At 36.3% G+C, this 15,656-nt stretch overlaps 1 pseudogene; it reads right to left on the bottom strand.

The window, feature by feature from the left end:
• Positions 1-1,325: 1,325 nt before the first annotated feature.
• Positions 1,326-2,063, bottom strand: LOC145806540 (putative indole-3-pyruvate monooxygenase YUCCA4 pseudogene; annotated as a pseudogene).
• Between the last annotated feature and the right edge of the window lie 13,593 nt (positions 2,064-15,656).

Raw genomic sequence — 15,656 nt, 5'->3', positions numbered from 1 at the left:
TCCTCCATCTCTGCCGCCATTCGCCGGATGACGGCGTCCTGGTCCTTCAGCTTATTTTCCAGACGTCTGGCGTGTGGGTCTCTCCTCCGCCGGTGACCGTCTGGACTCCGTGAATGACCATGACTTCTTCTGCGCTTTTCCCGCGCGTCTCCCGACTGTCCTCCGGGGATTGTCTCCAAGTCCCCCATCGGAGGAATGGTGGGGTGTCCCTCTCTCCGTCTGCCTGACTCCGGAGTGGCTCCATCGATGGCGGACAGCAGAATCTTTTCGTTGTTCGCCATAGAAAGGGATCGGATGAGCAAGGAAGATAAGGTTTTATCTGCAAAGCTTCCCACAGACGGCGCCAATTGTACGGGGAGCAAATATTAAAGCGAGCCCGTACTCCCTTCTTCCAAGCTCCACTTCTATCCGATCACCTGCGTACACAAAGGCGGTGAGCTACCCGGCGGTGTGTGGCCGGAAAACCCCTCCGACGGTCAAGTTAGAACATACACCAGGGGATAGATAGAGAGAAGGGAGAGAATTGCGTTTAAGTGTTTCTCTTACCAAATGTACATCTGTCTCTGTATGGGGGGCGCAGACATGCTTATATACCTTCTGCGCCCCAAATCTACTCCCAGTGACCTCTCAACACGTGGGACTGCTATCCCATCTGTCAGCATAAACCTTGCTGAGCACCACCTAACCCAACTGCCTGCCCATTCTCCTGGGAGCTCGGCAGCCGAGCAGTATCATCTCGGTCATCGTCTGCCATGCTGTGCTTCATACCCAAGTACTCCAACAGCTAAGCTCAGATGAGGACCGGACTCGGCGGCAACTCCGCAAAGCCGAGCTCGGGGCAACTCACGCTTGTCTGCGGTCGACCTACCTGCCGAGCAAACAGGTACCTCGGTCCAACCTTGCCTTCCTGGCGTTGGACTTTTCACCTGACTGGCTTCGTAACCACGGATCCTTGCAGCTGGGTCAATTCACGTGCTGCCTTAACTGAGCAGCTTCCTTCAAGGCCGGGCCACACAACTTGGCCCAACACCTGTTCGACCCAAATCTGTCCGGCCCAAATCTGTCTGGCCCAATTCCATATCATTAATCTCCCTCTCAAAGAACATACGTAAAACATACATGAATGAATAAGATTATATTTTAAATGGTTCACTATAGGACTCACTTTTCAAATGTCAAAACATTCATATATTTTTTATGTCGGATTTTGTGACAATTTTTGTGTAAATATTTGTTATCCAAATCCAAAAATTTGAAAATTATTTTCAAATAAGTGGTTTGAACTGCCCAAAAATTCATTTTAATGCATAGCCAGAAAGAAAAAAAAAATGAGCCATAATAGAAAGCAAAAGTACTTAAAAAAACTAAATGAAACTTACAGTGCTTCTAGCCAACCATATGAGGGGTTGCATTGTGTTTACAGAGGTCCAAACTAACCTCCATACCAGAATTCCCACAACCAACCACCAAAACACTCTGATTTCTGAAATCAGAACCAGAGGTATACAAACTTGTATGCACAACAGGCCCATCAAACCTCTCAATCCCTGGAATTTCCGGTATCGCAGGCTCGGCATTTTTGCCCGTGGCAACGATAATCCACCGGGAAATGTACTCACAATCTTGAGTTTGAACCCTCCAAAACCCAATAGTTGAATCAAACTCTGCTCTTTTCACCACTTGTTCGAAGCTTGGTTCGATGTTGAAGTGTGAAGCATATGACTCCATGTATGATATGAACTGGTGTTTTGTTGGGTACTTGGGGAAATTTTCCGGGAAACCAAACAGTGGAAGTTCACAGAACTGTTTGGGAAGGTGGAGTTTGAGACGATCGTATGTTCTTTGTTTCCATAAAGAAGCTATACAGTCACTTCTTTCAAGAATGAGAGAGCGTACACCATTGTTCTTGAGGCAAGCTGAGACTGCTACCCCAGAGGGTCCAGCACCTACAATGATAGGTCCGTGAACCCACAAGCAATTTTGTCGATTGCCCTCTTGATTTTTGCAAGAACCCATTTGGAATAGCCCAAGGAAAGAAAAGAAAAGAAAAGAAAAGGGAGCTCTGTTTCTTTTAAACCTCTGTTTTTTGTATAGAGAGTTAAAAACAATGATTGATTAACAAGAATGAGTAAATAAACGTAGTGAAAAGAAAAATTATTGAGAACCAATAGAGAGTATGAAATGTCGAGGCAAGAAACTTAATCCGTTGTCCTTAAGAAACGATTTTGCTCCACTCGGTGCAGATGGATTTTTGGCGGTCGTTCTCTAGGATTCAATGACCAGTCTTGTTGGTGTGAACTCACCAATCAAGGCTTCAAACTCGTGTATAGAAACAGATAAACATTGACAGAAATTAGAGAAGAAGACAATATTTTTGTGCATTCAGCAGAATGTTTATGCTCATATATATATATATATATAGCCTGTCAAAGCTAGGAGGAAAAGGAAACGAAACTATATATATATATGAATTTCCCAAATCAAAGGGCTAATCAATTCCAAAATCAAGATTAAACTGAAAAGGAAAGGGAATAGTTGACTTAAAATTATGAAGAAAAGATTAAAAAAAAAGTAAGTGTTATTTTGAATTCACACAACAGTGTGCGAGTGTATATATATATATATGTATATAAATTTGAAGTATCTCCAACAATGCAATGGACAAAGACCAAACAGAAGATTTAATTACATTCATGGGTTGAAACATTTGTATTTTTATTTTTATGGATTTGACTGAGAAATATTTATATTGGACTTGTTTGCATATGATGCTGCCACTTTGCTGTGTTTTTTTTTTTTTTTTTAAATTATATATATATATATATTAAGGAAAATGGAAGAACATGGGGTTTTAACTATAAGAGTTGTGAGAGTTTCAAAACTCTAAACCATCTATGTTGATTTTTGGCTACTTTTTAAAAAAGAAAAAAACATTATTTGGCTACTAAAAATTGAAATTTAAAATTTAAATCGTAGTTAACAAAGCATTTGATGAATATTCACCTATGATTTAGGAATTCAAATTTCAAAATTTGATACCTTATAAAATACACATGATTTAAGGAATTGGTTTCCATAATAAAAAAAACAATACTATATGTATATATATATGTATATCACCTAGCTAATTAATCCTTTTTTTCAACAGGAATTAATTTTTTTAATTTTAAAATTATTTATATAAAAAAACACTAGTGGCTAACTCATCATCTATTTTTTAATAATTAATTTTTTTATTGGTTAATTCTCATTTAATCATATAAATAAAATTCTAATTATCCCATAAATTATGACCCTGAAATGGGAAGTTTGGTTAACTATTTCAAAATTTAATTAATCTTTTTTTCAATAGCAATTAATTTTTTTAATTTTAAAATTATTTATATAAAAAAAACACTAGTGGCTAACTCATCATCTATTTTTTAATAATTAATTTTTTTTATTGGTTAATTCTCATTTAATCATATAAATAAAATTCTCATTATCCCATAAAGAACTCTTAAGTATCCCATAAATTATGACCTTGAAATGGAAAGTTTGCTTAACTATTTCAAAATTTAAATTTATGACACTATATGGAAGCAATTCACTAGAATATAATTGTTCCGTAATTTATCACTTTTAAAAAGAATATTTATTTTTTCATTTCAAAATTTAATATGATAAACTGTTCGCTAGAATTTAATTATCTATCTATCTATATACAAAGCCAAAGAGTCTTCAATTTTTTTTTTTTTTTTTTTTTTTGATTTGTAAGAGCATTTCCAACGGTGAATCAGATTTTTCATCAAATCTGAGTAAAAAATGACTGATTTCACAAATCTGATACCAGATGCTCCAATGGTTCACCTTTCACCAAATCTGTCCCGGGACAATCGGGTGGTCGACCGGTGAGTGAATTTTTTTTTTTTTTTTTAATTGTCTGAACCGTTTTTGTTGAACTTTCTGAACTTTTTCCAGGACGACCGGGTGGTCGATCGGCCGGTCGACCGGTTAGGGAAATTTTTTTTTTTTTTTTTGAACTTTTTTTTGAACTATTTGAATCTTTTACTAGTTGACTGGTTGGTCAACCGGCCGGTCAACCGGCTGGTCGACCGGTTGGTATCACTCCAACGGTCAGTAACAGTGATTTGGTGAAATGCTTCGCCTATTCTCAGTTTGATAAAATGTTTGGTGAAATCTCATTTTGATATCGATTTGGTGCAACCGTTGGAGTATTAAACAGTAACTTTTTCACCAAATTTTAAATTTGATGCTGGATTTGATGAACCGTTGGAGATGGTCTAAATAAGTGCCCTCTAATTTAATTTCTGGCTTCACCACTGTTCGCAAGAACCCATGTGGAATAGAATAGCGCAGGAAAAGGAAACCTCTGTTTATGTTTGGATCGAGTGATTTGGAGAGAAAAGAAAAGAAATGGAGATATATGCATTTTTCTTATTTGTTTGGATAACTTAAGTGGAGAGAAATGGAAAGAAATTGAGAGAAATGGAGAGAAACTCATTTCTCTTATAAGTCTCATTTTCAATCTTCCCAAAAGTGGAGAGATTGGGAGAGAAAAGAAACCACTGTTTTCGTAATACCAATTTTGTCCCTATAAAAATAAAAGAAATAAAATGATTGAAAATATAAAAAGGTTATTTTGGTAATATAACATAAAATAATTTCTTTTCTTTTCTCTTAATGAAATCTAACCAAACAAGAATGAGAGAAATCGTAATCATTTCATTTCTTTTATTTCTTTTATTTCTTTCTTATCCAAACAAAAATGAGAGAAATCACAATCATTTCTTTTCTTTTCTTTTCTCTTATTACTTAAGTAATCATTTCTTTTCTTTTCTCTCCTAGGTTCCCAAACACAGTGTAAAAGCTTCCCTGTATTTCTTGAAAACCTCTGTTTTCTGTATATTTTATATTCCAATGAGAGTCTATAGAGAAATGAAAAGTAACATTATAAGAGAAATGGAGAGAGAATATGGAAATCAAAGGATGTAACGTAAATATATAGTAACAGGAGGTGTAAATGTTCTGAAATGGATTTGGGTTTTGTTTCTCAAGGCTCTTTCTTCTTTCTCAGCCTCTCTCTCTCTGCAGAGTTTGAGGTTGGGCAATGCAATGGACAAAGTTCAAAGAGAATATTTAAATACATTCATGGGTTGAATTATTTTTATGTATTCGACTGAGAAATATTTATATTGGACTTGTTTACATACGATGCTGCCACTTCGAGGTGTTTTTATTTTAATTAATTTATTTTTATTACATTTGAAATGAGGGAGATAGATGAAGGGAGTATTTTCCATTGATGTCTTTATAGTATTTTTTAACACGTATCAAATCACCCATTTCTGAGTGGAAGGTTGATTTTGTTTATATTGAAATCAAATAAAATTTGGATTTTGGACTCAAAATTAAATTAATTGTGATGTAGAAACGAATTTACTCAGTTTGTATGTATGAATTTACTATAATTCAGATAGAGTTTGACAATGTTGTAAAAATCATACTTGTATGATCCATTGTGTTTAGATATTCAAGTGAATCTCATAGTCCTTATTTTATTTTCTAAGTTCAGAAATCCTTTGTGCATTGAATTTGGATACAACATTTTGAACATTCCCAAACTAGTAATCATTCAACCATATGACTTGTGCAGTGGCTCAAGTGGTTACGATAAGTTAGTTAGGTGCTAGTAAAGTGATGTCTTAAGTTGTTAATGAAGTGACATCAATGGTAATCTAATTCGACTAGCTTATTAACATCATAGGAAAAAAATTGAAGCCGTGGAAATATGTTATTCATCTAATAATATATTTTCTTGGGGTTGAAGGTTTGATTCAGAGGATGAGCATGAGATTCATTGTCTGGAACTATAGTCCTAGGATCATGTATCCATAAGACCAAATAGGAATGACAAGCTCTTATCAAATGTTTTTTTGTGCATGCAAATGGGGATGGGATGATGAGGCTAATCTAAATCCTATTCGTATGCAAGGTACAACATTGAATATGTGGTATGATTAACAAAAATGTCCCCAAACAACATCAAAATAATGATATTATTAGGAAAGAGTATTGTTATTCAAATTTAAAAATTAGACTTATTTTTCAAATTCAATGAATTGACAATCAATTAAAATATGTTGGACAACTCTCTCTCTCTCTCTCTCTCTCTTTCTTTTATTTTCTATAATCATCAATCAATCATTTTCTTTATACATCATTGGGTCTAAAAAATAGATTTAGAAAGTGATATCATTTTCTATTAAGAAATGAAAGGAATAAAGATCAATGAGGTGGGGGTGAACTATAGAAGTGGATGACAATGGTGACCGACGATAGTAAATGTAAAGAAGAGAGAAAGAGGAAGAAAGAAGGAAAGGAAGAGAAACAAAGGAAGAAAGAGAAAGAGAAGTTGGATGGATAATGAGAACGAATAAGTCTAAGTACTAATGAGTGGTTGTGTGGTTGAGATTAAATTTGTATAGTGTAAGAATCATATGTAGAATAAATCTGAATCATAAGATAATAATTTTGGATAATTATTAGCTACTTACGTATGAAATTATAGTATTGCTGAATGAGAAATGGTAAAGGAAAGAATGAAAGATGGTGGACAAAGTAGTTATTGGCCGCAAGTGATGGAAAAAGATAGGGGTGATTAAAAAAAAATTTAGACAAAATTTTAAAGGTGTATATATAACGATCCATTGGCTAGGTAGGTTTTTTTTTTTGGTAGGGCCTTTAGACAAGAAGATTTCTTTTACGAGACCTATAAAAATTATGAAAGAGGAAAAACATATGTGGCTTGTTTAGTAAACTTTAATGCTGTGTTTGGTTGGGAGATTTGGAGAGGGATTTGGAAAGGGAAAGGGAAAGGGAAAGGGAAAAGGTGTGTGAAATTAGCTGAAATATAAGTATGTTTTATTCACATTTCACTTACCTTTTCCATTTCCCTTTTCAAATCCCTCATCAAATCTCTCGACCAAACATAACATAAATGTCATACTTAAATAATTGTATTTTGGAAACTCGGGTGTTCTTAATTTTTAAAATTTCAGATTATTTGTTTTTTTTTTTCCAGCTCTAAACACTATCTTTGTAAACTTTTTTTTATCCTTAGCCCAACTTGAGGTGTGTTTGGGCCGAAGTCCCAAGCCCATGCTGTCTTGGCTGGGCCTGCCGGAGTTTCTGCTTATAATTTTAACATTTTAGTACATCAAACTAACGACAAAACACAAACTTAAGAGAATATATATATATTTATCATTCCTTTAATTATTTAGAGCGTAAAAATTAATTTTCTGTGACAAAACATTGACATCGTTAAAGTTTAAAAGACTAAAATTGACATATTTTAGGAATTGTTAATGTATTTTCTACTCCTACTTTATTTTAATAATAGAACATGGCATGGCTTCATTTGGAAATTTAACTTTTTGTTAGTGATTTTTTATTTATTTTTTATTTTTTTACGAGATGCAAAAAGTTAATGTTTGGAATGATTTTTTTCTTTAATTTTCTTTCTCTTGTCTCTCACTTCTAAATATTAGCAAATTAAAAAATAAAAAATAAATTCACTTACTTCCTATACAAATTTTATAATTTTGACATAATTACATTGAATTGTCTTAATATTTTAAATCATGGAATATTTAACTCATTTTTATTAATAATTAATTAGTCATATAGTTGAAAAAAAATATTTTTTTTCATATTTTTTATTTGTGTTCTTTGTTTTGATCCATTTCATTTTATTAAAAAAGCGATAAAATTTTTATATCAAAATTATAAAATCGCTTATATGTTTTCTTTAACCTCAAAAAAAGTCAATATAGGGTTATTTTGAAAAATAATTATTTTAATTGATTTTTTAAATTTTTACAAAAAGACGTATAAAAAAGTAGAGAAAAAAATTTGACTTTTTTATAGTGACTTTTTACCTATTTTAAGTGATTCCCAAACCCTCTCATAATTTACCCAAAAAAATTTTACATTTATTTTTGTAATTTTTGTGAGTCATGAATCCCTGGTCATGTTTGTGTCCAGTTAGTCGGATTCACGTGGCCCTAATTGTGATTTAATCTCGTATTTTTGTTAGGAATCAAGTCATGTGGTCCTAATTGTCTCTTTTGGAAAGATAGTAGAATTTTTTTTTTGATTTTTAATTTATTTTGAATCATATTAAACTTGTTTGATTTCAGTTTTTAAAAAACAGTTTTAAGGAAGTTTTACTTTTTTATTTTTCGTATTTTAAGGTTTTCAAATAATTTTTTTAATATTTTAAGCAATTTTTTTAATTTTTTTTAGACACACCTAACATAAACACACTTAAAAAGTATAATATTTGTAAATTTTTTTTTAAAAATACACTAAATGCCAAAAAATATAAAAATTTAGTACATTTTTGTATTTTTGTGTATTTATTAATTTTTTAAAATATGTTTTTTACAAATATTTTACTATTTAAATACATCCAAGTAAAGTGCATCTAAAAAAGTAAAAAAATTACTTAAAATTTAAAAAATATTCCCTAAAAGCAAAAAAATATGAAAAACAAAAAATTCAATTTTCAAAAAATTGAAACCCAACACAATGATTATTTTTCTATTTTTTTATAAAATTTTTTCAAGAAAAATAAAAAAATCAATTTTTAACTAATTTTTTAAAACAATCTCACCATCAACCATTAACGGACCGAACCTTGACTCATCATCAACTATGATAAGCCACATTTAATATCATACGGCCAGAATTGAGTTGACCAATAACGTATACAAGGTCCATGTTGTATTTTGATTTGAGGCTCGAGGTTATTTTCATCATTTAGAAAAAGGAAAATAACAGTACAAGAGAGGCTTAGAAAAAAATTTATAAATCAGTGATAAAATTTTTATAGTTCAATAATTAAAATATTATACTTATTTCATGATTTTGTAATTTTTTTTTGTTACCACTAAATTTTAATTTGCCCTTTAAAGAAAATGAGAAACTAATGATCTGTAGTGGCAAAAACAAATATGACAAATTTATAATTTAAATTATTAATATTTATTATTTATTTATAATAATTATTTTTTCTGATTTACACGCAGTTAGCACTCATTTGGGAAGTTAGGTTGAAGTGGGTTGAGATTAAAATAGTTACAAAAAATAAAATAAATTTTCTAGCTCTAGGTTAAAAAATATCATATCCATACCATAATTATTTTATTTTTTCTCTTATAAAAATTAAAAAAGTCAAAAAATTCATCCCAAATAAGACTTTTTAACCTCAAACTAAGGTTGCATTTGTCAACTATACATTTTAACAAAAAATTCAAAAAGTTATTGTAAGTTATCATATCACTCTTCCTACTTTTCAATGCATTTTTTTTTTTATAAAAAATTAAAAAATTATTAAAATGATCTATTCCTAAATAAGATGTAAAACATCTAAAAATTAAACAATTAAAAAATCAACCCACATCCTAAATCAACCCCCTTAAGTTATTTCTCCAAAAAAAAAAAAAAAAAAAAAAAAAAAAAAAAAAAAAACAAACAAACAAACAAACAAACAAAAGGCACGTGTAATATGATTTCCAAATATGAGATGTTCTTGACTGAGGCCTGGTTTGGGATCCTTAAAATAATTCAAAAAGTCAAAAAATTACTCAAAAAGTTAAAAAGTTATCACTATTCACCAAAAAAAAATATTAAAAAATTAATTTTACACAAAATTAATTTTCAAACAGCTCTGACGTCCCACAGGCGTAGCTGAGTTTTTGGAAAAATTGCACTGATTTAGGTGCACAAATAACATTGTGCTGTTCGGCCCGTAGGGGCCATCACGGGTCCCTGTAGACGCGCCCGCGGAGGGGGCCCTCGCTACTACAGTTCGAACTCGATTTGTGTCACGGTTCTTAATCTGAACCAAAGAGTCCAAATCTGGCAAATCGTTTTGAGAAACAGATTTTTGAAAAAGTAGTGCCAAACATGGACTGCTTTGCCAGATACAGAGTCGCCACCTAAATATTTTTTATGGGGAAATTTAGGAAACCCTGACTCGGTGCCGAAGGCCACATGTCCGTCATCACCGGAGTTGTCTCGGCTCGGGAGCTTGGGTACGATCGGGGAAGGTCAGCTATGAGCACCCCCTTTCGCCCGGTCCGAAGACCGGCCTCTACTAACCGTGATATCCGATTTTGAAAACTTTATGCGTTCTTATACCAATTGATAACCTAGAATTACTATGTTATGCGCGCAACAAACAAGTATAGACCAGATTGCCTAATTTGGAAATAAGTATTGCATATCCGTTTGTTTTAAAAAACGCTTTGGAATTTGCTACTCACAAGTAGGCTAAAACACGGATTTCAATGAGTTTTTCCAACTCAAACAATCCAACCCAACCTTCACCCACAAGCATTCAAACAGTTTACCATATAAGCATTTAGCCGCATGGCAAGCATACTGTCATGGCAACACTCACACGCATGCGGGATGCTAAAACATAAATACTTACATCGTACTCCGTGCCAAAACAGTAAACTAGTTAGCAAACATGCATGTCCTAGTTCATGTTATGAATGGCTAATGCATCGCATGCAAAAATGCAATCTAGATAGGCTCGGCTAACCTAAACATGGCATGTGAAATGCGATCAACTATCACATATTCAATTTGTGAATTGAAGTACAAATGCAGTTAGCGTGATGTACCGAGCCTAATGCATGCAGTACAAATGCATGAATGTACGCATGCATAGCATAAGGTATGCTAAATTAAACGTGCCCTAATCTACCATCATAAGCAGGTAAATAAAAGGGAAGAAAGAAGTGGGGATTGGAAGACATACACACCACTCACGCACACTTATTACAGATTTGCCCTCACTCGGAGGGACCAAATAAACATTACAAATAATTAACTACGCAAGCTAATTAAATATTACAAATTGCCTAATCAACTAAGCAACTAACTAAAGCTAGAAAAACAGTAAACCGCCTCGGGAGGAGGGCTCGATGCAATGCATGCCCGGTCCCGCTCGAAAATGCGCCACCATGCATAGGCTGCCTCTGTTTTCCTCCCTTTACTCCTCTGGAGGATGCTAAAACCTCAGGACTACTTCCTTGGATGCTGGGAGACATCACCGGCTGAATGGAATCTCCACCGGCAGTATGGTTTAGCCACCGGCACAAATTGAAGCTATCGGCAGATAAAATATTGCCGGTCGGCACTTGACACTGCCGGTCGGCAAAGAAAGCCTGCAGAACCTGCAACTCACAGCAACAGAGGGCAAGGCAAAGCATGGCAGCACAATTCAAAGCATGTATGCACCACTCATGCCCCTTATCATGTTTGTGACTCAAAAGGACATGTGCCTCAATTCTCGGACCACCAATCACGCATTTCCATGCATGATGGCCCAAGGAATCAAGTGTGCAATTTTCATGTCAAATGAAATGCAAACCAATCAAACAAACAAGGCCCAATTCCTATCACCAAGTCAAGGAATAAGGCATGCATGCAAGATGCAATGCAACCTAGGCAAACAAGCTAAGGGTGCAACATGGTATGGCAAGGGACTTACGCAAGCATACAAGCAAACATGAGGCAATGCAAATGGATGGCAAGATGGACTTAAGCATGGTTTAGGCAGCTCTAATAAGGCCTAAAACAAGGGCTAAAGTGCTATAATGAAGGACCAAATACACATGCACACATACATATGATGAAAGGCCAACACTTAGGCACAAATTGGACAACCCTCAAACACATTTGAAATAAGGTAATCATGGGCATATAGCATGCGACATAAGCATTGAAAATCATGTTAAAACATGAAGCCAAACCAAGCAACAAATCAAGCCAAACATGCAACAAATGGCCTAAGTGCTTGAAGCAAGTCAAAGGGGCTTGAACCATGGCCAAGCCAACCAAGCCTCACGAGGCTAAGAGGGGTTAAAATAGGTTCAAGGCAGACCTAGACCATGCAAAGGGAACTCCCTAGATGGCATCTAAGTGGCTCAATTTCAAAGCATGCACTATGGCCAAAGCATGGAACATGCTACACATGCTTTCAAAGCATTAAAGAAGCATTCAAGGCAAACACATAGGCATGAAAATGGGACTGAAATAGCATGTAGGGTGGTTCCAAATCACCAAATCAATGCAAAGATGTCATGCTATACATGCACACACTTGAGGCCAACAAGCCCGAATACAAAGGAGCTATACAAAGCATGCCAAGATCAACCCAAACGATTATGGATAGAGCTAAAACATGGCAAAATGAGCACAAAACCTTCACAATGCTAAGCCTAAAACATGCTTGAACAAAGGCTAACAACCTAAGGCATGTTAAGGCATAACAAGGCATTACATGGCAACTATGCTAAGCATGCATGGAGTACCAAAACCAATCAAAAACAAAGGTACATCACAACATATTAAGCATGGAAAGCAGCCAAGACATGGTCAATACACACTCTATCATGATGCTCTCTCAAGAGGCCAAAAATGGTCCATTTTGAGGACAACAAGGAGAGGGGGTGACCCTCTCCTTCTAGAGACTTCAAGGCACCATCTTTCCCACTGAAATCCCTCAAGATTTCAGTGGTGAAGAGGCCCAAACACCAAAGTCTCGAAACTTGCACAAAATATCACAAAATGAGGCCTTTCAAGGCCTAAGAGGGATCAAACACCTCCAAACCACAAAACACTCTTAATAAACAACCAAGAGGGCTTAAAAACAGAACTTTTTTGTATTATTCACTAAGCTCAAAAACGATTTTAAGATAGGCAAAAACAAGATGCAAAAAAGGGGTAAAAAGGGGTAAGATTCTCACCCTTGAAGATCCCTTTACAAGTGATGCTCCAATGGCCCTCCTTGGCTCCAAACCAGTCAAGAACCTCAAGAACAAGCCTTTAGAACCTTAGTTTCAAGAGGAAGGTGAAACACTAGGTGCTTGTGTGCAATAGTATGGACTAAAACACACACAAGAGTAATATAGAGATAGGATGTGTATGTAACTCAAACCCTAAAACCAGAGCTTGGTCTGTGTTTTTCCCTCTCTAAAATGTCTAAACTCTCTAACCTCCTTCAACAAGAGAGAGCCCCTCTCTAAATAGAAGCTTTTTTGTCTTGTAAAGCTTACAAGACAAGCTTCATAAGAGGGAGATCCCTCCATACACGTGTATGGAGGGGAGCAAAAGCAAGACAGCTGTCTTAAAACATCTGCAAAAGCAGATGCAAAGTAGTCGGCCGGCCAAAAATGCCATCTTGGCCAAAAGGAGTGCCGACCGGCAATATACATTGCCGGTGGCAGTAAAAACCAGCCGGTGGCCTCTAGCCACTGCCGGTGGTGGGTGGGGATGGTCTACAAGCCCTACCCTGCCCTTCCAAGGCAAGACACAAGTGTTTGGTGCAAAACCAGACACTAAACGGTCGAGTTCGGAGATCCTGAGGCAAGGCACGTAGCCGAGGCCTCCGGGAACTCCAAACGAACACAAACATGGATGATCACCGAGAGTTCAAGCGGTGATGTCCAAGTCTTGAGGATGGTCAAAAATGGGGTGTCTACAGTTGCCCCTCTTTGACAGAACTCGAAAGTCATAACAATGACGGGAGTGAATGTCAAAGCCCAGAGACGACCCATTTTTGACAAGGCCGAAGACTTAGACAAACATGCAAGACAAATAAAGTATGCGCCCGAAGGCAGGGGCAAAATGCAAGACAATGCACGAAGCCGAGCATAACTTATGATCATGCAAAGAAAGCTGTAATGAAGCATACATGCGACAATTTTAAGCTAGCATACACCAAACCACACTATAATGCAGAAAGGATGTAAGAGAATTATGTAATTCTCGATACGTCTCACTCGGAGGATACAATACCTGTCCGGCTCGTCTGGTTGCACCAACCTCAAATGAACCGTACATACAATATCGTGCCTGCAAAGAAAACAAACTTAACAGGTACAATATTGTTAGCAACATGCATGACAATGCAAGATGGATGCAAAACGATACGCAATATATACAAAACAATGTATAAACAATGCAAATGAAGATGCAATGTAATCGAAACCATGCAAACTAGATGCAAAGCAATTGAATGCAGAACTGTGTTTTAACATGAACAGTAAGGGCACATACCAGACCAAGCTCAACCTGCAAAGGTGCAAGCCATAGATGGGAAGCGATGCAATGAATGCATGCAATCTATAATGCGATGGATATGGCACGCGGGCCAAACCAAATCTTGCCTAGGAAAGGCATGTACGCATACGAGCCATGTGTAACACAGAAAAGGTGCCGCAACCCTTAAACCAACATACTAGCGTGGAATAGGCGCGATACACATGCAGAACTATGTTTTAACATGAACAGTAAGGGCACATACCAGACCAAGCTCAACCTGGAAAGGCGCAAGCCATAGATGGGAAGCGATGCAATGAATGCATGCAATCTATAATGCGATGGATATGGCACGCGGGCCAAACCAAATCTTGCCTAGGAAAGGCATGTACGCATACGAGCCATGTGTAACACAGAAAAGGTGCCGCAACCCTTAAACCAACTTACCAGCGTGGAATAGGCGCGATACACATGCAGAACTGTGTTTTAACATGAACAGTAAGGGCACATACCAGACCAAGCTCAACCTGGAAAGGTGCAAGCCATAGATGGAGGTAATGCAATGAATGCATGCAAGCTACAATGCAATATCTACAAATATGCAGTGGAATGGATACTTACAAAATATGCATGACAATGCGATATGATGCGACCTACTGGGGAAAATGCAATGGATGTATGCAAGCTACAATGGAAATGCATGACAATGCATGTTGATGCAATGACTATGATTGCAGTTTTCCCTATCTTACCAACAGGGCGATATACTAGGTTGGTTCAGTATCCAGAACTGAGGCGCAGACATACCGTCTCAATCTATGGGGCTTCCATTCAGATTTCAAGCCGAGGGTACACCCCTGGGTATTTAAACTAGACTTTAGTCTCGGAACTCCCGAACCTTTGCGTTCTAGGCATAAGCCGTTCGAACTCTAGTTTCCATCGTCCCAGTTGGTCTTCCAGGAACTCACTGCAAACATAGACGGGTGGCTTTACCAGACCACCGAAAGTCGTTCGGGCACGACAAACACCAAAGGAATTGCACCTTTAGAGGATTTAAGGTCTCCTAGACCGGGATGCAAAATGTATGCATGACAATGCATGTTTTTTGTTTGTTTTTTTTGAAATGCAAATGATGCATGAAATGCATGTTGCATGGAATGCGCGACAACACGCGGCTTAAGATACATGAATGATGCAACTTATCAGAAGTCGTTCGGGCATGACAAACACCAAAGGAATTGCACCTTCAGAGGATTTAAGGTCTCCTAGACCGTACGTGTTTAAGGTCTCGCCAGACCGTGCGTGTTTAAGGTCTCGCCAGACCGGGACATGCACGACGGTATGATGCGCAAAATAGCGCGATGCGTTAGACAACGCGAGTACACAAGATAGTGTGATGGAATGCATGCAAAATGCAATGAGATGCGCAAAATAGCGCGATTGATTTTGAAATGCACAAAACAGTGCGAGTGGTTTGAAACGCACAAAACAGTGCGATGCGCAGAACGGCGCGAGGTTTGAAATGTACAAAA

This window comes from Camellia sinensis, chromosome 13, assembly GCF_055761805.1.
Source record: "Camellia sinensis isolate YWXY chromosome 13, ASM5576180v1, whole genome shotgun sequence".
NCBI lineage: Eukaryota > Viridiplantae > Streptophyta > Magnoliopsida > Ericales > Theaceae > Camellia > Camellia sinensis.
The sequence above is the reverse complement of the archived record's forward strand: the minus strand, read 5'-3'. Positions and strand labels throughout refer to the sequence as shown.